We start from the raw sequence: 24952 nt of genomic DNA, 5'->3' as shown, positions 1-24952 counted from the left end.
TCAGGCCCCCCGCAATCTACTGTCTTTGGAATTCCGTTAGGTCTTTCATTCCACGTTGAACTTGGCCTCTGAATGCAAATACGAAGTGTGCATTATTCGTAAACAACCTGCACTGATGCCTAGGCCGTACTGAACGCACTCAGTCCAGTGCGACAAGTGCCTTACCTGCGTTGTTGACCGTCAAACAAAACCATCTAATTACTACCAGCCGACGTCGGTGGCCACGAGGTTCTAGGCGCTGCAGTCCGGAACCGCGGGACTGCTACGGTCGCAGGTTCCAATCCTGCCTCGGGCATGGGTGTGTGTGATGTCCTTAGGTTAGTTAGGTTTAAGTAGTTCTAAGTTCTAGGGGACTCATGACCTCAGATGTTAAGTCCCATAGTGCTCAGAGCCGTTTGAACCATTTGAACCAATTACTACCACTGTTCACACTATTTTGCCTACACCCTGTAGATCCAAGTCTGCTGTGCCGCCTCGCACACATTCACAGGCAAAGCCGACTACCAGTATTGTGACTAGCCGGCAGCAACGAGGAAAACTGTCCATTGTCGGGAACTTCCTTCTCATCGCCAGCAGAGCCTCTTGAAGTGCGTTACCTAACCATGACTCTCCGTGGGACGGCCAGGCTAGTCGTAGAAATCTCTGAGCAAAGATAGGTGAGCGTAATAATTATTGATATGCGCACTCGCATGGATCATTATTCGTCGTCTTATAATGTTGCTAATATTACATAAAGATAGTATGAATATCGCATTAGAGTAATTTGGAACCTTTCTATCAATGAGAACGACAAAATTCCACTTTAAAAATCATTTTATTTGCAATGGGAAATAAAGCGACGCTATCCGTCGTCGCTTGGCATCACATGGAAGATGTGATGAGCAGAAATTTTTTGTGCTGGTTCCAGCTACACATTGCCAAAATGAAATAGCAAATATCTCCCAAAGCACAGTAGAAAATGTGTCTGACAACAGTTAGTCAGGGACACATAGTACACCTTAGAGCTAATAAAGATGTTTAGGTAGCTATCTGCTATAGACATTATTATGTCGTATTAACGAACTCAACTATTTGACAAAACAGGGAAACATAGCACCACAGAGAAATGTAACTTGGCAACACCTCACTTTCATATAAATAGCCCTACTCGAAATACGACCTAATACTTACTCTGTAGTTAGCTTCTTCAGCAAATTCTATGAGCTGTAAAATATTGAGGTACCGAAAAACTTGAGAAGTTCATTGATATGTCATAGATATTATGTAAATTGATGGTGGATGGGGAAGAAAGGATAGAAAAGGAGAGGAGCCACTGATGTCACCTGCATCAGGACTTCATGCGGAATCAGTAGCAACGAGTGAAGACATATGCCAGATCAGGATTTGAACCCGTGCTCTCTTGCTTATGAGGTAGTTGCATTAACCTCTGCACCAACCAGACGCACTGTTTACCACAATTACAATTGCACGGACCTTCTCGCCATGCCTCCCAGCTGACCAAAACCCCCGCCCATGTCTGAAAGAACAGACACCACGCGGAATATGCCGCTATGATACATATTATGTAAACTGAAGGCAGAGGGAGAGGAAAGGAAAGGAACTATTGATGTCAGCTGCATCGGGAGTTCATGCAGAATCAGCAGCGACAAGTGAAAATGTGTGCCACACCGAGATTCGATCAGGGATCTACTGTTTACTAGGAAGTTGTATTAACCATTGCACCACCTGTACACAGTATTTGTGGCAACTGGGCGAACTATCTTGCCCCCCTCCCCCTCTGCCGCGGCTGACCCACACTCCCAAGAGAACCAGCCTATCAGCAGTCACTGTTCGTGTCCTCCACACTCTCTATCTCTACTCTGAGATTTCTGCAGGACAAATGTACTTGTGCATCCACACTGAAGACGTGGATTCATTGTCCACTGAGGTAAATAAGTTAAATGAATGTAGGGTGTCTGTTCTTTTGACATCTGTATAATTGATTCACCTTGATGGGCAACCAATTCACCACATTCAGAGCAGATGCACAATTATGTTCAAGCTTTTGCAGGAATCTCAAGATAATGAGCATGGAGAATATGATGGGGACTGTGGATAGGTGCCGGCCGAAGTGGCCGTGCAGTTAAAGGCGCTGCAGTCTGGAACCGCAAGACCGCTACGGTCGCAGGTTCGAATCCTGCCTCGGGCATGGATGTTTGTGATGTCCTTAGGTTAGTTAGGTTTAACTAGTTCTAAGTTCTAGGGGACTAATGACCTCAGCAGTTGAGTCCCATAGTGCTCAGAGCCATTTTTTTGTGGATAGGTGGCACTAGATGTGTGTGTGGGTTGGCTATGAGATATTGTGAGATAGTCATGCAACTGCAATAAACACTGTGATAAACACATTGTCCAGGTGTTCAGCGGCAATCAACAGTAGACGTCTCCTCCAAATGATCAAGGCTAGCCTTGTGGACCACTGGTTTAGATCCCTCGACATTGTACAGCATGAGCAGTACGTAAATGTTTACCACGGTTCACCCATCCCCCATGTGGCACAAGTGTTCCTGGTCCCGATTACCCTCACATGTCATAAGTTGATGGCGATGTAATCCTTTGTCTTTACTGGGATGTTATTTAAAGTTCAGTATTCCTCCTTGCCCTCCCACAGGAGCGTGGTGGAGTGGGCTTATTCTACGTGCCAGACAGAGTTATGGCAGTTTTTGTGAGCTCCCGACTGAAAGTTTTGCATCGCTGTCTGACGAGCCTGACCTTACTGCTTTTGCATGATACACACTGGTCTCCATGTCAGCCCCAGTCATGATATCAGACATTCCACTCTCCTTTTATCACTTTCGGCACATCTTTCTTGAATTAAGTTACATCCTGCACTCCTTACCCCTTTACGTATACTCCGGACAAAGAATGTAGACGACACATTACAAGTAAGTCGAACCCCCCCCACTCCATTGAACACGTTTCCCCAGATCATATGGCGTCATGTGTGGAAAGTGCAACATGCTCGTTATCTTGACATCAGCGTCCAGTCCATCTGGTATATCACCGTCAATGGCAAACAGGTCATCAGTTTCATTTGCACCACATCCCCCTCACTGCACACCCACCTGCGTTCACTGTGGTGTGGAGGACACAGACGCTCATCAGTTGTCATGTGGTCCATTGTCTGATGTCTGGAGGCTCGTGCAGCATATCTTAGCTTTCCTTACCCAACAGACACCTGCTCAGATCATTTTCCTGGTGCTTTTTTTTCCGGATGTGATTCACCACCCTGCACCAAAAACTATTGCTGTGGATTGGATACGCAGCCATACGGTCCGTTACCTTTTTGCCCCGACGAGAAACCAGAACTAGATTACTGGACGTACCTTAACGATCGACACTGTACACTTGTTCACAACCCAAGATACAAGCAGTTCTTTTCCAGTTTTCTACGGAGCTCTTTTCATGATCCACCTTCCAGCTGTAACGTCCAAGCCATGAGATGCTGATACCTTTTTCCCGATATTCTGTTCTGAAGCCTCTACAAACAGAATCTCCATTAAATTTTCGAGAAGACATATTTGGACGTTCCGCCAATCAGAAGGCGCTAGTGACTCCTGGAATGCTGGTACAGAGCCTAATTTAATTTAAAAAATTTAAAAAAATAAGTAAATAAGTAAAATAAAATAAAATATATATACAGGGTTTTCCATTGATCGTGACCGGTCCAAATATCTCACGAAATAAGCGTCAAACGAAAAAACTACACAGAACGAAACTTGTCTAGCTTGAATTGGTTGGTTGGTTGTTTGGGGAAGGAGACCAGACAGCGTGGTCATCGGTCTCATCGAATTAGGGAAGGATGGGGAAGGAAGTCGGCCGTGCCCTTTCAGAGGAACCATCCTGGCATTTGCCTGGAGTGATTTAGGGAAATCACGGAAAACCTAAATCAGGATGGCCGGACGCGGGATTGAACCGTCGTCCTCCCGAATGCGAGTCCAGTGTCTAACCACTGCGCCACCTCACTCGGTATGTCTAGCTTGAAGGGGGAAACCAGATGCACTATGGTTGGCCCACAAGATGGTGCTGCGATAGGTCATACGGATATCAACTGCGTTTCTTTAAATAGGAACCCCCATTATTTTATTACATATTCGTGTAGTATGTAAAGAAATATGAATGTTTTAGTTGGACCACTTTTTTTGCTTTGTGATAGATGGTGCTGTAATAGTCACAAACATATGGCTCACAATTTTAGACAAACAGTTGGTAACAGGTAGGTTTTTTAAATTAAAATACATAACGTAGGCACGTTTGAACATTTTATTTCGATTGTACCAATGAATACATGTACCTTTGTGAACTTATCATTTCTGAGGACTCATGCTGTTACAGAGTGATTACCTGTAGACGGCCGGACTGGCCGAGCGGTTAAAGGCGCTACAGTCTGGAACCGCACGACTGCTACGGTCGCAGGTTCGAATCCTGCCTCGGGCATGGATGTGTGTGATGTCCTTAGGTTAGTTAGGTTTAAGTAGTTCTAAGTTCTAGGGGACTTATGACCACAGCATTTGAGTCCCATAGTGCTCAGAGCCATTTGAACATGCATTGACAATGCGCTGACGCATGTTGTCAGGCATTGTCGGTGGATCACGATTGCAAATATCCTTCAACTTTCCCCACAGAAAGAAATCCGGGAACGTCAGATCTGGTGAACGTGATGGCCATGGTATGGTGCTTCGACGACCAATTGACTTGTCATAAAATATGCTATTCAATACCGCTTCAACCGCACGCAAGCTATGTGCCGGACATCCATCACGTTGGAAGTACATCGTCATTCTGTCATGCTGTGAAACATCTTGTAGTAACATCGGTAGAATATGATGTATGAAATCAGCATACATTGCACCATTTAGATTGCCATCCATAAAATAGGGACCAATTATCCTTCCTCCCATAATGCTGCCATACATTAACCCGCCAAAGTCACTAATGTTGGACTTGTCGCAGCCATCGTGGTGTATATTAGGTCGATTTACGTTACTGCTGTTGGTGAATGACGCTTCGTCGCTAAATAGAATGCGTGCAACAAATCTGTCATCGTTCTGTAATTTCTCTTGTGCCCAGTGGCAGAACTGTACACGACGTTCAAAGTCGTCGCCGTGCAATTCCTGGTGCATAGAAATATGGTACGGGTGCAATCGATGTTGATGTAGCATTCTCAACACCGACGTTTTTGAGATTCCCGATTCTCGCGCAATTTCTCTGCTACTGATGTGCGGATTAGCCATGACAGCAGCTGAAACACCTACTTGGGCATCATCATTTGTTGCAGGTCGTGATTAACGTTTCACATGTGGCTGAACACTTCCTGTTTCCTTAAATAACGTAACTATCCGGCGAACGGTCCGGACACTTGGAAGAAGTCTTCCAGGATACCGAGCAGTATATATAGCACACGCCCGTTGGGCATTTTGATCACAATAGCCATACATCAACACGGTATCGACCTTTCTGCAATTGGTAAACAGTCGGTTTCAATGCAGGTAATGTATCACGAAGGAAATATCGCCCGCACTGGCGGAATGTTATGTGATACCACGTACTTATACGTTTGTGACTATTACAGTGCCACCTATCACAAAGCGAAAAAAGTGGTCCAGCTAAAACATTCATATTTCTTTATGTACTACACGAATATGCAATAAAAATGGGGGTTCCTATTAAAAAAACGCAGTTGATATCCTTTTGACCTAGGGCAGCGCCATCTAGCGTGCCAACCATAGCGCCATCTGGTTTCCCCCTTCAAGCTAGACGAGTTTCGTTCTTTGTAGTTATTTGGTTTGACGCTTATTTCGTGAGATATTTGGCCCAGTCACTATCAATGGACCACACTGTATATAAACGCAAAGAAAACAAAAAATAACTTAAAAAGACAATAAAATAAACTAAACAAAAACAAGCCCATACACAACTACTTTCATTTTCATCGCTACTCTCTATGTTCTTCCCCCTTACTTTCTTCTTTTCCTACACCCTTGTAGTAACAGGTTAGTTGTTTTCGGATAGGCCTAGATAGGAGACAATGCCTGAAGAGGTGCATTTTTTTTTTAGGACACAAGTGGCGATGGCAAACAGATTTTTTTTGTAGTTTTCCCTTTCTTGTACAGGGGCGAAAAAGAAAACAACAAAAGAAGGTGGCCCAGTTGTTACCACAACCGCCTGGTAAGCAGGAGATCCCTTGTCGAATCCCAGTCTGGCACACATTTTAGCTCATTGCCACTGATTCCACATAAAGTCCCAATTCAGCTGACATCAATAGTTCCTTTTCTTTTCTATCTTTCTACCCCCTCCACCTTCAATTTACATAATATTTGTTGCAGCTACGGATTCCTCTTAGAGTCTGTCATTTTGGTCATTTCTGAAAGAACAGTCACCACGCGTTCATATAACTGATTCGTATCCATCACCTCCAGTGCAGATGCACAATTACGCTTAACCTTCTGCAGGAATCTCAAAATAGCGTGCATGGACGATATGGACGGGGACTACATATAGGTGGCACTGGCTGGGAGTGTGGTTAGGCCAGAAGGTGTGCCGAGATAGTTTGTGCAGCTGTGATAAACACTGTGTGTGTGGTGCAGTTGTTAATGCAACTGCGTAGTAAATTCCATTTTGAATTTTTCAGCACATATTTTCGCTCATCGCCTCTGATTCTACATATATTACCAATGCAGTTAACATCAATAGTTCCTCCTTTTCCTTTTTGTTCTCCTCCCTTTACCCTCAATTTACATAACGTGTTTTACAGCTGCAGATCCCGCGTAGTGTCTGTTGTTTTCAATGATGGGTAATGAGTCATCTACGTTCAGTGTGGATGCACAATTACGTTCAACCTTGTGCGGAAATCTGAGAGTAGCGAGCGTGGATGGCACGGAGGACTGCAGTTAGGTGGCACTCCATGGCAGTGTGGGTCAGCCGGTATGTGTGCTGAGACTAGCCATGCAGTTGCGATGAACAATGTGTCTGGGTGGCACAATTTCTAAAGCTAGTGCCTAGTAAGCAATAGAGTCTTGGTTTGGCACACATTTTCTTTTATCACTACTGACTCCGCATAAAGCCCTAATGCAGCTGACATCAATAGTTCCTTTCCTTTCTCTTTTACATAATGCGTATCGCAGCTGCGAATTGTATGTGGTGTCTGTTCATTCAGACATGTTCAAAGGAACATACACCACTCATTCATATTAACGTCGTACTTATCCGTGATGAAAAATGTGACACTAAATGACAGATTGTGTACCAATAATTCTAATTTTCGGTTGCGGGATAAAATTTGCGCCGTATCATTACTGGATGATGATTTGAGTCTTGTTTCATGAATTACGGCTACAGTGCTTTATGTGACATTTCATTCATATTCATGTGGGACAATTGTGCGTGAACTCGAGCTGATTGGCCATGGAAGCAAGCTGTATAGACAAAACAGCTGCTTCAGAAAGATGACTACAATTACTATGTTACCGGTACATCAATAGAGAGATGGGTCTGCACTAATAAAACAATTAGTTGCTCCATGTTCGGAAGATGTGCTGAATCCGCAACCCTCTTCCTTTTTTAATGAAGATCGCTCAAGTTGGCATTGAGAACTTTATTGCGTCCACTACCGGTTTCGTATTTTGCAACAGACCATTTTTAAGTTCTTCGGAAAAATTTTGTGCAGAGGGACAACGGGGACGCAGTAGTTTCCAACAGATTCTGGAGTGGTTTTCATTAAAAAATAGCTTTATTGCGTCCACTACCGGTTTCGTATTTTACATCAGGCCGTTTTTAAGTTCTTCAGAAAAATTTTGTGCAGTGGGGCAACGTGGACGCAATAGTTTCCAACAGCAACTGGCGTGGTTTTCATTAAATGAATAAGAAAACCTTATTTTCTTTCGAGTCCAACGATCGCGCAAAATGTTTTTACTTCTCTGACCCTTTACTATCGCAGGCTGCTGTCAACTGTTTCAAAATTCCAACCGACATTCACCACTCCAGTGGTAGGCCTTAGGTACTCGTGCTGAGACGGGTGCTACTTACGTAACGTAGAATCATGTTTATGGAAATAACTATGTACGCAATGGCTTTGTTTGTCACTGCTTGGGGAGTTTTCTTTTCGCGCTGAAGATTTAAAATAATTCTCCGATATTTCTTGGGTCAGCCAAGGGACCAAACGCCTCAAGAAGACACACATCCAATTGAAGAAGAAAAAGGGGAATGAGTTTTTCTTTTGCTACTACGTCATGCAAGGTACGTAGGTCTATAAAAAACCACACAATTCACACAGCCCTGTCAGTAAAGCATTCTCTGCTGTACTTCTCACCCACATTCAAGTACTCTTCCTATTTGAAATAGGGCCAGGTAAGTTCACCTAGTTGCAGACGCGTCAAGGAAATGTATTTATGGGATTTCTGTTTACTGCAGATGTTTATGTGTAGTTTCATCATGTATTCATCACGGTCTTGGAAGCAATTTAGGACACTAATATCTATGAGTCACAGTTGGAATCAGTCAATTCATACAAATACTTGGGTGTAACTCTTTGTAGGGAAATGAAATTAAACTATCACATAAGCTCAGTCATGGGTAGAGCAGGTGGCAGACTTTTGGTTATTGGTAGAATACTAGGGAAATGCAGTCAGTCTACTAAGGAGACACTAATAGCTTACAAATCACTCGTGTAACCCATCATAGAATATTACTCATGTGTATGGAACCTGTATACCAAATAGGTCTAACAGGCAGTAATGAACGTATACACATGATGGCAGCAGGAATGGTCACAGATTTGCTTTGTCTCTGGATGAATGTCACAGAGATGTTGAAAGAACTGAACTGGCAGATCCTTGAGGATAGACATCAACTAGCCCACAGAAGTCTGCTTACAAAGTTTTGAGAAGAGGTTTTAAATGATGCCCTGAAGAATATACTACAATCCCTTGCTTATCACTCGTATAGTGATCATGAGGACAAACTTATCGATTAAGTACAGCACACACAGTGGCATTTCAAGAGTCATTTTTCCCACATTACATGTGTGAGTGGAACAGTCAAAAGCCCCAGTAACTGGTGTTGGTATAATGGGACATACCCTCTGCCATGCAGTTAGCAGTGGCTTACAGGGTATGAATATAGATTTTAGTACCATACAATTCTGCCGCCCATAGATAGGTGCAAATTATAATCTAAGTACAGATATTAAACACTATGCCACACAAGGCTCACAGCCAGTTAGATGCAGTGCATCAAAAGCAGAAGAGAACATCATGCTGATGTTTTTACATTTATTTGTTTAATTGTTCAGTGATATAAAAGAATTATTTTCGTTACTGTCTCTGATGTAGAACTTAATACTATTTGATCGTATCAATGGCCACTTCTTCTCATAACAGTACTGCTTCCAACACACCAGGATCCTGCTGCCATTATTATTTAAAGTTATGATTTACTTTAATTGCCTTGAAAAGTTTTAATTTATTATTGGTATCCAATATCTGTTATGATATTTCGTCACTTATTTACTCTCCAAGCAGTGTTTGAGCTTTACAGAGGTAGCCAATGGAGTTAGAGCAAATATGGATCATCCAGATCAATTTATGAGGTATTTTAAGATCATGAGAATCTACCTTCAGTGAGGGGATAAATGGCATATAAAGTTTTCTCTCACAACATACTACCCCCACTCATCCTGTACCAGCTGGCTGCTGTTGCCTAGCGGTTCTAAGTGCTTCAGTCCGGAACCGCGCTCCTGCTATGGTCACAGGTTTGAATCCTGCCTTGGGCATGGATGTGTGTGATGCACTTAGGTTAGTTAGATTTAAGAAGTTCTACTTTTAGGGGTCTGATGGCCTCATATGTTAAGTCCCATAGTGCTCAGAACCATTTGAAGTATTTTTGAACAATCCAGTCCCACACACTTACAATCAAACACACATATTCATTTCTGTTTAAGAAACACACTTTTACGTAATAACTCCCAGGCAGACACCATCACTAATCTGCAGCACCATACCTTGCAGAATTGTAACTTTCCATTTTAGGAATTTGATATTTGTCTTTATTTCAAAACACTGCTAAAATCATCTTCAAGAGCGTTTTAGCTAACACTGAGAAGCTAATTTAGCATCCCACTGTCATAGAGTTCATTAGAAGAGGAGTCATAGCTTAGTTGTAGAAGCGTGGAGAAAGAGAACAACTATAGCTTAGATGAAGGATTTCTCAGTGTGAGATACTGACATAAATGTTTCCTCCTAAGTTTTGCCACAGTTACATGTTCTGTCATATTTTAACCAATGGTTGTGGGGAAATGAATGCTAGAAATGCAATTTTATGCCACTCAAAGCTGATGGAAAAACAGATACTGTCTAATTTGTGTCTTCATAATTGATTTTATAGGCCTAATGGTAATGATAAAGGCTACTTTCAACACATAGTAGCGGGAGTGAGAGAATTCTAACCAATTTCAGCTAGAAGTAGCCTGTAATCAAATCCCATTCTTATCTACTATTGAACAAGTGCACTTATGAGCTAGTGTAGGTGCTGCTCAAGCAAGTAATGCAATGTGTTGATGACACTGCCCAAGGAAATGTTCAGAATCTCTGTCAGTTTATTTAATGATCAACAGTTTTAACTTATTTATTTTTGATGAGACAGATTACTTAAACCCTGTAAATGGAGATTTCACTGCAGTTATGTTACATTCATGCTGCTACATGTTCCTTAAGTAGTCCTTCCTAAATAAACTATTGCTGTGACACAGTTATGTGCCATTTACATATGGGTGTGACATTGTTCTTTTATTCATGCAGACTTCAACACTTCACTGTGTGAATTATGATGTCTGAATATCTTCCTAACAATAAATGTCCTTCTTTATCCAGCCAAGGGCAGATTATGAAAGAAATGAATGATAATACACATCAGTTCAAAGTTTAATTGAAATAATTTTATGTTCACATCCCCCACTTATGTGTAATGTGAGGAACTTTAGGATGTTCTTGGCATATTCAGTAAAAATTAGTTTTAGAATTTACTGAAAGCCATTTATTATAGACAGATAATTGGTCACATTTTCATGCATCTACTACTAGACATAATTTTCTTTTTTTTTTTCTTTTTTTTTTTTTTGCAAGGAAACAAAAGCATCACCACTAAAACAACCTTTTTTCCCATTTCATCTATCCATTTTCAGCCTCATCTGGATACAATGTACACTGTGCATTAATCTAGTAGAGGCTTTATTATTATTTTCTTAGCAATTTTTCTAATGAAAGATGTTAAAGTAAATGAAAACTGCTTTACCTCTTTTAATACGAACACGACTAATTTGAGAGTGTAGAAATTTCTGCAGATTATTCAAAACTTTCACAAGTACATAGGATTTAATCATTTCTTTTAACTGTGACTGAACTTAGAAAACCAACTTTATGTGTCAGCTTACAGTAAACTGTTTCGATTTTATTGGTACTCCGAACTGAGAGTCATTTTTATGAAGTGTTCAGTTGAAGTGCATCCTGTTGTTGTTGTTATGGTCTTCAGTCCTGAGACTGGTTTGATGCAGCTATCCATGCTACTCTATCCTGTGCAAGCTTCTTCATCTCCCAGTACCTACTGCAACCTATATCCTTCTGAATCTGCTTAGTGTAGTCATCTCATGGTCTCCCTCTACGATTTTTACCCTCCATGCTGCCCTCCAATAATAAATTGGTGATCCCTTGATGCCTCAGAACATGTCCTACCAACCGATCCCTTCTTCTGGTCAAGTTGTGCCACAAACTTCTCTTCTCCCCAGTCCTATTCAATACTTCCTCATTAGTTATGTGATCTACCCATCTAATCTTCAGCATTCTTCTGTAGCACCACAATACGAAAGCTTCTATTCTTTTCTTGTCCAAACTATTTATTGTCCATGTTTCACTTCCATACATAGCTACACTCCATACAAATACTTTCAGAAATGACTTCCTGACACTTGAATCTATACTCGATGTTAACAAATTTCTCTTCTTCAGAAACGCTTTTCTTGCCATTGCCAGTCTACATTTTATATCCTCTCTACTTCGACCATCATCAGTTATTTTGCTCCCCAAATAGCAAAACTCCTTTACTACTTTATGTGTCTCATTTCCTAATCTCATTCCCTCGACATCGCTTGACTTAATTCGGCTACATTCCATTATCCTTGTTTTGCTTTTGTTGATGTTCATCTTATATCCTCCTTTCAAGACACTATCCATTCCGTTCAACTGCTCTTCCAAGTCCTTTGCTGTCTCTGACAGATTACGATGTCATCGGCGAACCTCAAAGTTTCTATTTCTTCTCCATGGATTTTAATACCTACTCCGAATTTTTCTTTTGTTTCCTTCTCTGCTTGCTCAATATACAGATTGATTAACATAGGGAAGAGACTACAACGCTGTCTCACTCCCTTCCCAACCACTGCTTCCCTTTCATGTCCCTCGACTCTTATAACTGCCATCTGGTTTCTGTACAAATTGTAAATAGCCTTTCGCTCCCTTCAGAATTTGAAAGGGAGTATTCCAGTCAACACTGTCAAAAGCTTTCTCTAAGTTTACAAATGCTAGAAACATAGGTTTGCCCTTCCTTAATCTAGCTTCTAAGATAAGTCAGAGGGTCAGTATTGCCTCACGTGTTCCAACATTTCTACGGAATCCAAACTGATCTTCCCCAAGGTCGACTTCTACTAGTTTTTCCATTCATCTGTAAAGAATTCACGTTAGTATTTTGCAGCTGTGACTTATTAAACTGATAGTTTGGTAATTTTCACATTTGTCAACACCTGCTTTCTTTGGGATTGGAATTATTATATTCTTCTTGAAGTCTGAGGGTATTTCGCCTGTTTCATACATCTTGCTCACCAGATGGTAGAGTTTTGTCAGGACTGGCTCTCCCATAGCCGTCAGTAGTTCCAATGGAATGTTGTCTACTCCGGGGGCCTTGTTGCGAATCAGGTCTTTCAGTGCTCTGTCAAACCCTTCACGCAGTATCGTATCTCCTATTTCACCTTCATCTACATCCTCTTCCATTTCCATAATATTGTCCTCAAGTACATTGCCCTTGTATAGACCCTCTATATACTCCTTCCACCTTTCTGCTTTCCCTTCTTTGCTTAGAACTGGGTTTCCATCTGAGCTCTTGATGTTCATACAAGTGGTTCTCTTATCTCCAAAGGTCTCTTTAATTTTCCTGTAGGCAGTTTCTATCTTACCCCTAGTGACATAAGCCTCTACATCCTTACATTTGTCCTGTAGCCATCCCTGCTTAGCCATTTTGCACTTCCTGTCGATCTCATTTTTGAGACGTCTGTATTCCTTTTTGCCTGCTTTATTTACTGCATTTTTTTATATTTTCTCTTTTCATCAATTAAATTCAATATTTCTTCTGTTACCAAAGTATTTCTACTAGCCCTCATGTTTTTACCTACTTGATCCTCTGCTGCCTTCACTACTTCATCCCTCAAAGCTACCCATTCGTCTTTTACTGTATTTCTTTCCCCCATTCCTGTCAATTGCTCCCTTATGCTCTCCCTGAAACTCTGTACAACCTCTGGTTCCTTTAGTTTATCCAGGTCCCATCTCCTTAAATTCCCACCTTTTTGCAGTTTCTTCAGTTTTAATCTACAGTTCATAACCAATAGATTGTGGTCAGAGTCCACATCTGCCCCTGGAAATGTCTTACAATTTAAAACCTGGTTCCTAAATCTCTGTCTTACCATTATATAATCTATCTGAAACCTGTCAGTATCTCCAGGCTTCTTCCATGTATACAGCCTTCTTTTATGATTCTTGAACTAAGTGTTAGCTATGATTAAGTTGTGCTCTGTGCAAAATTCTTCCAGGCGGCTTCCTCTTTCATTTCTTAGCCCCAGTCCATATTCACCTACTATGTTTCCTTCTCTCCCTTTTCCTACTACCGAAATCAGTCACCCATGACTATTAAATTTTCGTCACCCTTCACTATCTCAATAATTTCTTCCATTTCATCATACATTTCTTCAATTTCTTTGTCATCTGCAGAGGTAGTTGGCATATAAACTTGTACTACTGTAGTAGGTGTGGGCTTCGTATCTATCTTGGCCACAATAATGCATTCACCATGCTGTTTGTAGTAGCTTACCTGCATTCCTATTTTCCTATTCATTATTAAACCTACTCATCCATTACCCCTATTTGATTTTGTGTTTATAACCTTGTAGTCACCTGACCAGAGGTCTTGTTCCTCCTGCCACCGAACTTCACTAATTCCCACTATATCTAACATTAACCTATCCATTTCCCTTTTTAAATTTTCTAACCTACCTGCCCGATTAAGGGATCTGACATTGCACGCTCCAATCCATAGAATGCCAGTTTTCTTTCTCGAAGTGCATCCTATGATGGAAGTTACTTTTACATTAGTGAATTTTGTTAGGCACCCATTTTGGAAGTAAATTGACACTGACATATACTGATAAGTCAGAACTTTATGACCACCTGCCTAAAAGCCGATATGTCCACCTTTGGCATTGATAACAACAATGATGCATTGTGGTATGAAATCAACTAGGCCTTGCTAGATCGCTGGAGGGAGCTGGCACCACGTCTGCACATGCAAGTCACCTAATTCCCGTAAATTACTGGGATGGGGTGGGGCGATGTCCTCTGACGCCACGTTCAATCACACACCTTATGTGTTTGATTGGGATCAGATCTGGCAAGTTGAGGGGGCCAGCATGCTAACTGGAAATTGCTACTGTGTTCTTCAGACAACTCTGTCACACTCCTGGCATTGTGAGAAGGCACATTATCTTGCTGGAAAATGCCACTGCTGTCGGGAAACATGATCCTCATCAAGCAGTGTTCATGGTCTGCAACCAATGTATGTTTTCCTTGGCCATCATGGTGTCTAGCACCAGCTCAACTGGACGCATGGATGCCAACGTGAATGTTTCCCATAAACATAATGGAGCTGTCACCGCCCTGTCTTGATCCTGTAGTACAGCTGTCATGAAGCTGTTCCCCTGGAAAATGACTGATTTGCACCCTCCCATTGGAATGATCAAGAAGGTATCAGGATTCATCAGCATCAGGCCTTGTGCCACTCTGCCACTGCCCCACCATCCAGTACCAATGATCACGTATCTATTTCAGTTTCACTTGTCGACATCATGATGTTAACATTGGCACATGTATGTGTCGTCGGCTGCAGACTCCCACCATTAGGAGTGTCCAGTACACTGTGTGTTCAACACACTTGTATTCTGCCCAGTATTAAAGTCTGATGTTAGTTCCGCCACAGTCCACCATGTGTCCTATTTTACCAGTATGCCCAGCCTATGACATCTGACACATGTAATGAGGGGTGGTCGCACAACCGCACAGTGTCTGGACGTGGTTTTATCTTGGTTTTGCCACATGTTGAAGACACATACCACAGCACTCCTCAAACACCTGGCAAGTCATGCAGTTTCTGAAATGCTCATGCTGAGCTTCCAGGCTATCGCAGTTTGCCTTTGGTCAGACTCAAACAGGTAGTGTGCCTTACTCATTCTGGACATAGACAGCACACTCACTGATACTACATGCACTGTGTGTGTGTCTAACTAGTAGTCATTCCTTGCACATCACTCTGCTGTCACCTGGAAGGGTTTATATCGATAGTGGGTTATCGGTAATAATGTTCTGGCTAATCAGTGTTAAGGAATTATGTAAACGTTACTCTGGTGCACCATTTGCACTCAATACTTGATTAAAAAAATAGGTTTTTAGCTGCAGCAGTATAATGAAAGTATTTTATGACTAACCTTTCCCCTGTGGCCTTGGCCGTGTACGTATTTTACACATATATTGCATACATATCCTACAACCCCCTTCCCATCTCTAACTCTTCATCCTCCTGTCTTTGTGTCCACCTCATTCTCCCATCCTGCTCCCTCTGTCCTTACCTATTCTCTCCTGCTATCTCTCTCTGCCCATCTCCTCCTCTATTCATTTTGACATTCCCCCATGTGTGCCCATCCACATGTATGGCTCCTGTATAACAGGTCAAAAAAGCAGGTCAATACTACTCCCACAACACACGTATCATGTGTGAGTGAGACAGCCTACATATATGGGGATTGTGAAACCTTTTCTTGCCTCTGACTTATAGCCTGCCATGAAAATTATGTTGATAACACAGGCCAAAATTACCCCTACACAACATGCCTGTCTTGTAGGGCAATCTGTAAGGCACAGTCTAAAAAATAGTAGTTTAGACTGAAAAACATTCCTGGAGAACCGCTGTTATTCATCTTCTGGTCTGGTTGGACCAGATCTGTAGCATTATCAGTCTCTGGAGCGAGCTGACAAGAATAGTCGAAGATGTTACATAAGGAGCAAGCATGAGGAAGAACCACAGTAGAAGTATCACTTATCTCCTAGCTCATATGGAATTCTTCAAATGTACCCTTATTTTCATGGAATTAGAAATCTAATTATTTGATGGTAATAACAGTAGCTTATCCACCACTCCCTCTTCTCCACTATAAAAAAAAGATGTAAACATTTTCTTTTCTTATGGCAGTGTATTACATTCTTGAGTAATACTTAATTTAACAACATCTGAGAACTCTACGTTCCGTTAAATTATAAATCTTGTCAGGCCAAATTTCCAAAACATACCCACCGTACATTGTGGCATAGACCTACACACAAAACCTGTGATTTTTAGTGCCTATCAGGCTACTCTGGACACTGCAATATTTCTCATGATGGCACACCTGGAGCTCTGTTGTGGTTCTGGGATGAACCTTGGATACCCCTCAAACAAGTAGATCAAGAACTGAGAGAAAAATTTAGGAATACCATTAATGTACAAAAGTTTAATGTGAAATTTTCGTGTTGTATGAATACTGTAAATCGAATTCAAAACTGGAAAGGGAAGTAGTATATTGATGAGCAAGCAAATTGAACGGATATTTGTAAGAGATATTACTTTTTACTGCTTGAATTTAACACATAGAAAAAGTGAGACTAACTTTTAATTAATGCTCCAAGGTGGAAATCTTTCTACTGCTCACGCTGAAAAACTCTGCAGCTGCCAATTCACAGAATCATACTTATTTCATCTTATTAACTGACATGGAGTTTCTCTTTGACATTGCTGTAATAATAATAAAATTAATTAAATATGAGCAGTAAGAACATCATGTAAAAAATATGATGTAGCTGTACATTCATATCACAACATCTGTAGTAGATAACAGCATGTGTTAGATCAGTGAATATTGTGTTGTACATTGAGGTGACTAAAGATGTAGGATAGTGATATGGAAATGTAAAGATGGCAGTAGAATCGTGTACACAAGGTATAAAAGGGCAGTGTATTGGTGGAGCTGTCATATGTACTCAGATTATTCAAATGAAAAGTTTTACGACATGATTATGGCTGAATGAATGGATTTAAGAGACTGAACATAGAACAGTAGTTGCAGCTGCACTCATAGGATATTCCATTTCAGAAATCATTATGGACTCCAATATTCCAATATCCGCAGTGTCAAGCATTTGCTTGCAATACCAAAATTCAGGCATCAACTTTCACGACAGACAATGTAATTTCCAATGGCCTTCACTTAATGATGGATAGCAGTGGCATTTGGGTAGAGTGGCAGTGCTAATTAGACAAGCAACACTTCATTAAAAAAAATGCAGAAATCAATGTGGAATATATGACAAACGTATCTGTTGGGACAGTGTGGTGAAATTTGCTATTATTGGGCTGTGGGAGAGATGACCAATGCGAATACCTTTGCTGACAGTGCTAAATCACCTGCAGTGCCTCTTCTGAGCTTGTAATCATATCGTTTGGACACTAGATGGCTGGAAAACTAAAACCTGGTCAGATGAGTCCCGATTTCACTTTGTAAGAGCTGATGGTAGGGATCGAGTGTGTTACAGACCCCTCAAAGCCATGGATCATGTTGTCAACTAGGCACTGTGCAAGCTGTTGGCGGCTCCATAATGGTGTGGGGTGGGTGTACATGGAACGGACTGGGTCCTTTGGAACAACTGAACGAATTATTGAATGTAAATGGTTTTGTTTGGCTATTTGGAGATCATTTTCAGCCATTCATGGAGTTCATGTTCCCAAACAATGATAAATTTTTTATGGATGAAAATGCACCATGTCACTGGGCCACAGTTGTTTGTATCTGAAGAACATTCTGGATGATATGACCAAATGATTTGGCCACCCAGACTGCTTGACATGAATCCTGTCCAACATTTATGGGACGTAATTGAGAGGTCAGTTCATGTACAAAAATCCGGCATCAGCAACTCTTTCACAATTAAGAATGGGTATGAGGCAGGATGGCTCAGTATTTCTGCATGTGACTTCCAATGACTTGTTGAAATCATATCCTCAGTGCTGGCAATTTTCTGCAGCGAAGATTATGTTCTTGTCATGAAACGCCTATGGAAAAAAATTACAGAATAAGCCCCTGTGACAGACCACAGAACAACTTTACTGCGACAGTAAAGGTAATGAAGAGAAGAAAAAAGAAATTAGTGCTCATATTTAAGCAAACAGACAGTCATTTCTCCCTTGTTCGATTTGTGAGTGGGATAGGAAAGGGAATTATTAGTTGTGGTACAAGGTACCTCCCACCATAGAGGATTGTGAAATAAAAGTAGATGTAGGAGGCTAGAAAGTAAAGGCAGTTCACTATAACCTGATGATGAGGATCTCCTACAGGTGAATTAATCTGATGTTGGGGCCTGGGTGAACTGCCTTCCTTTTTTAATCTTCAGCGCTCAAATCTCTCTCTTTTCCTGGAGTTTGCTGTAACATATGGTTTTATTTTGGTTTTGAATGCCAGGAGATGAAGTAATGTATTTCTGACAACTTAGACACTAGAGTAAAATGTTAGAGGAGAATGAGACAAAATATATTTGGAAAATGTGTTTGTGTTTAATTTCATGATTCATAAAACTGTTATTTCAGAAACTTAATTTCTTTATTAACTCTATATTTTGTTGAAGATAAATGCACAAAAGCCTAAATGTCAGACGTTAATGTCTCTTTTAACTCACTTAAATGTATCAAAGACAACTACCTCATCAACCTTAGGATCCAACAAATATGATCAAAGTGCAAGTTAATACTTATTCTGTCTAATATTATGGGATACCCAAAAAGGAAAACTGGTATTCTTTTTTAGAAGCTATATATTTTCAAATTGTGTACAAAATAACCTGATCCCTTTCAAAATACTTTCCATTTTAACTAATACTTTTCTCCTACTGGTGCTTCCACTGTTCAAAACATTTTTTGTAGTCATCTTTAGAAATGGCTGTCAGCTCCTACCTCCTTTTTTGACTTCTTTAATGTTGCCATATTGGTGTCCTTTCATGCACCTTTTCATGCATGGAAATAAGAAAAAGTCAAAGAGAGCCAAGTCAAGTGAGTAAGGTGCATGCCATTTTTACCCACAAACTGTCTAACAGAGATAGCTGTGTGTGCAGGTGCACTGTCGTGTTGAAAGGAACCATTTCCTGTCTTCCACAAATCAAGTCTTTTTTGACAAACACTGTTGTGTTTAAAACTTCCAAGTAAAGGTTTAATTGATGGTCTGACCTGATGGCACAAACTACCATTTATTTGGGCAGTTGATTGATGTCCAGAAAAAGGTTTAACATCAGTCGACATGTCGCCAGTTTTAAATTGAGCAAAATCTCGTACGCTTGAGTTTTTCCCATAGCTTCATCTTGGTAAGCTGTTTTCGACATTAAAACAGTTTCAGCAACATATTTATCCATGTATAAAATAAAATATCACAGCTAGATGTGGTTCACTTAAACTTGTCGTCATAAAAGTGAAACAAGAACAAAACAGTACTAGCAAAAACAATCACTGCAGATGAACAGAACAAGCCAAATGACAACACAGGTGCACTGTACTAGCAATAAGCTGCACTATATGTGCTTAGTGGCAGAAATACATACAACAGAAGGTCCACCGACAGTATTGTTATTCTGGTATTTAAGGGACACCCTTGTATACCCATCAGTGTGAGCACTCATCTGCATGACATGTTGTGAAACTCCAATGGTGCAAGAATGATAGCTGTAGTAATGTAACACAGAATTTTCTCTAGTCAAATGTTCACTACCAAATCCTAATTCTTGCCAGAATTTATAAAGGAAAGTTAATTGATTACTTTTTCTCCTTGAACTCTCTTAAAATGTCACAAATTATTGGAAATATAGGTTTACTGTTGTGTAGCCCTTGCTGTCTGATACCCGAAATGCCCATACCCTTTCCTAAGTGTGGTTAATCTGTTACTGAATACATGAACAAATCGCATTTACAGTTGCCATTTATACCGTCAGTGTGGGTGTTTCATTTGGTGAGTGTTTTCTCTTTGTATTAATCATATGTTTCTGATCCATTGTGTATTGTATACATAATTCCGTTTTGTGGCTGCAGTTATTTGATGAGCTCAGAGTGAACTTTCTCAGAGAAGCTAATGTACACCATTGTTGGGCATATTTTATAAGAAAGCTGACTTCATAGAAGTTACTAAATATTGACAACTCTTGCCTCTTATGTAACTTTCTTAATTGCTGCCATCCATCTGAATAGTAACGGGATACTTACAAAATCACAATTGGGATCTCAAAAGAATCACTCTACTGATAAATCTGATAATACCTTCACTTAACAGATAATGAAATTTTTAAATGGTAAAGGATCATCATTTGGAATTGTCTCTGACTTATTAAAGACATTTTATTGTTCAATCACAATGTACCGTAAGAGAAATTAAGTTTTTGTGGGATAGCTTGTTCAGCACATGCAAGATTTACTTCCTATTTATGAATCAGGATGAAAAATGTTACACTAGGCTTGTGAGTAATACAAAGAGGGACACAGGTTACCATCATTCTGGGTTGTTGAAGGACCAGCAACTTGTGATACCATTTCCACATGACAAACAGCTACAGTTGAAAAATCCTCTTTTTATTACTTGATGATTACCAGTTTTAGGTTTTTATTCATAACTCATTCTAAGATCATACATCCAAGCAGATCGAATATTATTCCACACAGCAAAAAATCATGACAATTATTAGCAAAATGGAGTACAGTGCAAATGATCATGAAATGTGTATGCAGTTTTGTGATCACTTTCTTTGTACTTCTGTGCAAACTGACTGTAATGAATTTTTGGTGTCTGGAGTAACATTTATTCTGATTGGATGGATGATTTGAGGATGGGTTATGAATAAAAACCCAAAACTAGACATGATCAAGTAATAGAGATATTTCGCAATTTTGGTTATTTTTTGTATTGAAATTGCAAAGAGGGACACCATATCACCTTCATGGGGAGAAATTACACTGATTAATCCAAAGAGTTCTATTATGGGTCCAGTGCTGTTCATGTCCAATGTTAGTGATTAATCAGTTTATCCCAGGATAACTCTCTACTTAGGCAAAACGTATTCTCTACACAAAAGGAAGTAATTAGAATTAAATGTGATGACAACACATATAAATTTTTGTGGAATCTGTTAAGCAATAGGGAATTTTAAACACATCGTTACAGCACATTTATTCACTCATTAAATTCGTTCTCATCTTACTGTAGTTTGAAAGTAACAGAGATATTTGCCAATACAATGCTAGAATAAAAAGTGATCTGCACTTCCCCTCGGTGAATCTAACTGTGGCACAGAGAGGTATGCAATTATGAGCCATAAAACTCTTTGACATTCTAGCCAAAGATATAAAATGTCTGATAGATAGCATAAGTGTTCTTAGATATATATTAAAGTTGTTTATCCATAAAACCCATTGTGTACCACAGAGGAATTACCACTTCATTTATTTTCTTATAAATGTGTAGGAATTTATTTGTACATCACATGACGTCCTGGCACCAGACATGTTCTGATTAGGATTGGCTCCAGTCACATAACATGAGTGTTCACTAAGAGCATCTTTTAGATGGTTATTGAAGAAGTATTTTGTAGTTATTTGCATGTTCTGGGAGTATATTGGTGACCATTTCCAATTATGTAGAAACAGAAATAGGTTTGTATAGTCAAAATATTGCTATATGCTCATCATTTACATAAGTCAATCTTTACTCCAATCTCAGTTATATGTGGTATAGGAGAAGATTCCAAGTGAAAAGTGAGTTTAATGTCTATTTCAGTCTTTCATTAGCTGCCAGCACATTTAATTCACAAAGGACTCTCTCAGATTTTTTTTAGGGCTGTGCATTTCCCTCCTTCTGTCCTAGAGTAGGCAAATTTGCTTATAATAAGTACTACCGGTACTTTTGATCCTGCACTTATATTTCAGAATGCTGCCAATTTTTTCCCCAAAAGCGTTACTGGTTCCTCATACAAAACTTCATATGAGAGTGTAAATGTGTTGAGAGGCTGCCCTATCTTCTTAAATGGTTTTATATACAAGGTGAAGTATGGAAACTGGCTAAAAATCATAGCCAGAATAGCCCATAAACCCCATTATTAATCTGTGAGGTGGATTTGACATTTAGCTGATGTGCCTTCATGTGTCCTGGAAGTGAGTGTTTTAACATGCTCATTTATCTGGAGAGGTTACAATTCTCTGAAATGTATTTTAAATGAGCTGTTTGAAGTTATTAAAACACTTTCTTATGTCTCACAACATAGTTTACTACTATCACTATCTCAAATCAAATTAGTAACAAAATTTTAAGATTTCAGTTAATTTATAGAATACTGACAATACTTTAAACATTGTCTATTAATTCAGGATCCTTAAGTATTTACAATAATGCAGTAGTTGTGCCAAATTTGTTGTAAGTAATAATTGCCACTTTAAGATTAATATCATAATAATATGTTAAAATAGAAGAAAACTGTTTTTTTTTTTTTTTTTTTTAGTTCTTATGATACAGAATAATAAAGTGCATGTGGCAAGCGTATTGTATCGTCTTCATGATAAAATTCTACAGCATTTTGACACTACTGTTTGCAATGTTTTGAAATGCAGTTTTCTTCTATCTTATGTAAAGTTTCTTCTGTTTACTGATTAATAGACAGTCTAAATATGAACCAGTATGCAACAGAGCCCAGGCAAAACAAATTATTAAATGTAATGAGAAGAAAATTTTTAGTTGATTTCAGCTGCATAGTGTATAAATTGTCAGAACTTGCCATGTGAACATTATATATTTTTCCAACTGTAAGGGCTTCACATTACCCACATTTTGCCACTGAACAAATCCCTACTCTACTCTTAAGTGCTGAGACTGAGGATCCATTAGTGCTTTACGTGGAGTGATACGTAAAATGTCAGAGTCTCTTCTTGTTAGCACTACAGCACCACAAACAATACAGCTGCTAGATCTGTTGAGCAAGAAAGCCATTGGGAAAGGGAACATTGATAAAGAAAAGTATGTACATAGAGGAGTCACTCAGTGAGACGCAAGCACAATGGGAAAGACTGCTAAAATATTAAGCTTTCAAACTGAGTCCATCTTCTGAAATAAAAAACAGGCACACTACAACAACTCACGAACCTATGGCCACTGTCTCCAGCTGCAGGGACATGACTGCAACTGTGTCTGATGTGAGTGGATGGTGAGGATTAGGAGAAGGCACAGACTGGGGAGGAGGAGGGATTGCAAGGAAAAGTTGGGGAAAGACAGTTTGCTACCTGTAAGAGAGTGCAGGAATGTAGTGGGGACAGGATAGGGCTGCTAGGTGTAGTGTTTTGTGGCTGTGATTCGTCAGGGGTGTGGGAGAATGAGATGGAAGGTTATGGAGAGAAATAGGGAAGGGGAAAAGACTGGCAGCTGCATTGGTGGATTAGGAAGCATGTGCAGTATCGGAGTGGAAGTGGAGAAGTTAATTGCTATGTTTAGGACACAGACTACTGGAAACTGAGGCCAGGGAGTTTACGTGGCAAAGGGACATGTTTTAGGGGGAGTTTATGCTGCACAGTTCCAAAAAGCTGGAGTAGGTGGAAATAATTCAGATGGTGCCAGCTGTGAAGTAGTCATTAAAGTAAAGCACGTCATACTGAGCAGAATACTCAGCAACTAAGGATCCAGCTGCACATTAGTCATTGATTGGCAGTGGCCATTCATGCAGACAACTTGGTAGTTTCACGCCCATGCAGATAGCTGCAGAGTTGTTGCAGCATAGTTTGTAGATGACATGGCTGCTATTATAGTAGTTATGACTTTTATAATGCAGAAGATGCCTGTGACAGAACTGGAGTAGGTGATAGTGGGAGGATGTATGGGATATGTCTTGCATTTAGGTCTATTGCAGGGATATGACCCTTGATGCAAGGGTTTGGGACAAGGGACGGAGTAGGGATGGGAAGAGGTATTGCGTAGGGTTGGCAGGCAGCAGGATACCACTGTGGAAAGGGGGGTGAGTATAGTAGGTAGGATATTCCTCCTTTCCAGTCATGACTAGAGGTTTTCAGAACACTGGCGGAGAATGTGATTGACTTGCTCCAGCAATTAGAGGTATTGAGCCTCGAGGATAGCTCTCTTTTATGGCCAGACAGTGGATATTTTTTTCTTCATAATTACAGTCTATTACCTGAAAAACTACAATAGGGCACACAAATCACATTTCCTTCAATGGCAATACATTTATTACCTATGTATTTCTAGTACCTAATTCTTTTAGTACCACAACTGCGTCTGCTAATAAAGAACTACAAATAAAATCTCTTAATGAGTCACTCAACAACTAATACTACTTTAAACCCTACAGAATCTGTTATCTGTTAGTTATTTTATTTTGATGTGTTTAAGTTCTAGATGGTTATTTCCGCTGTGGGATCCATCCTCATATACAGTGGATATGTGAGAGATGTTAGGTAAGTGCAGAGACGATGTATGGGAGATCTGTTTCTGGGTGAGGTTGAG

This window comes from Schistocerca cancellata, chromosome 4, assembly GCF_023864275.1.
Source record: "Schistocerca cancellata isolate TAMUIC-IGC-003103 chromosome 4, iqSchCanc2.1, whole genome shotgun sequence".
In the NCBI taxonomy this organism is placed as follows: domain Eukaryota; kingdom Metazoa; phylum Arthropoda; class Insecta; order Orthoptera; family Acrididae; genus Schistocerca; species Schistocerca cancellata.
The sequence above is the reverse complement of the archived record's forward strand: the minus strand, read 5'-3'. Positions refer to the sequence as shown.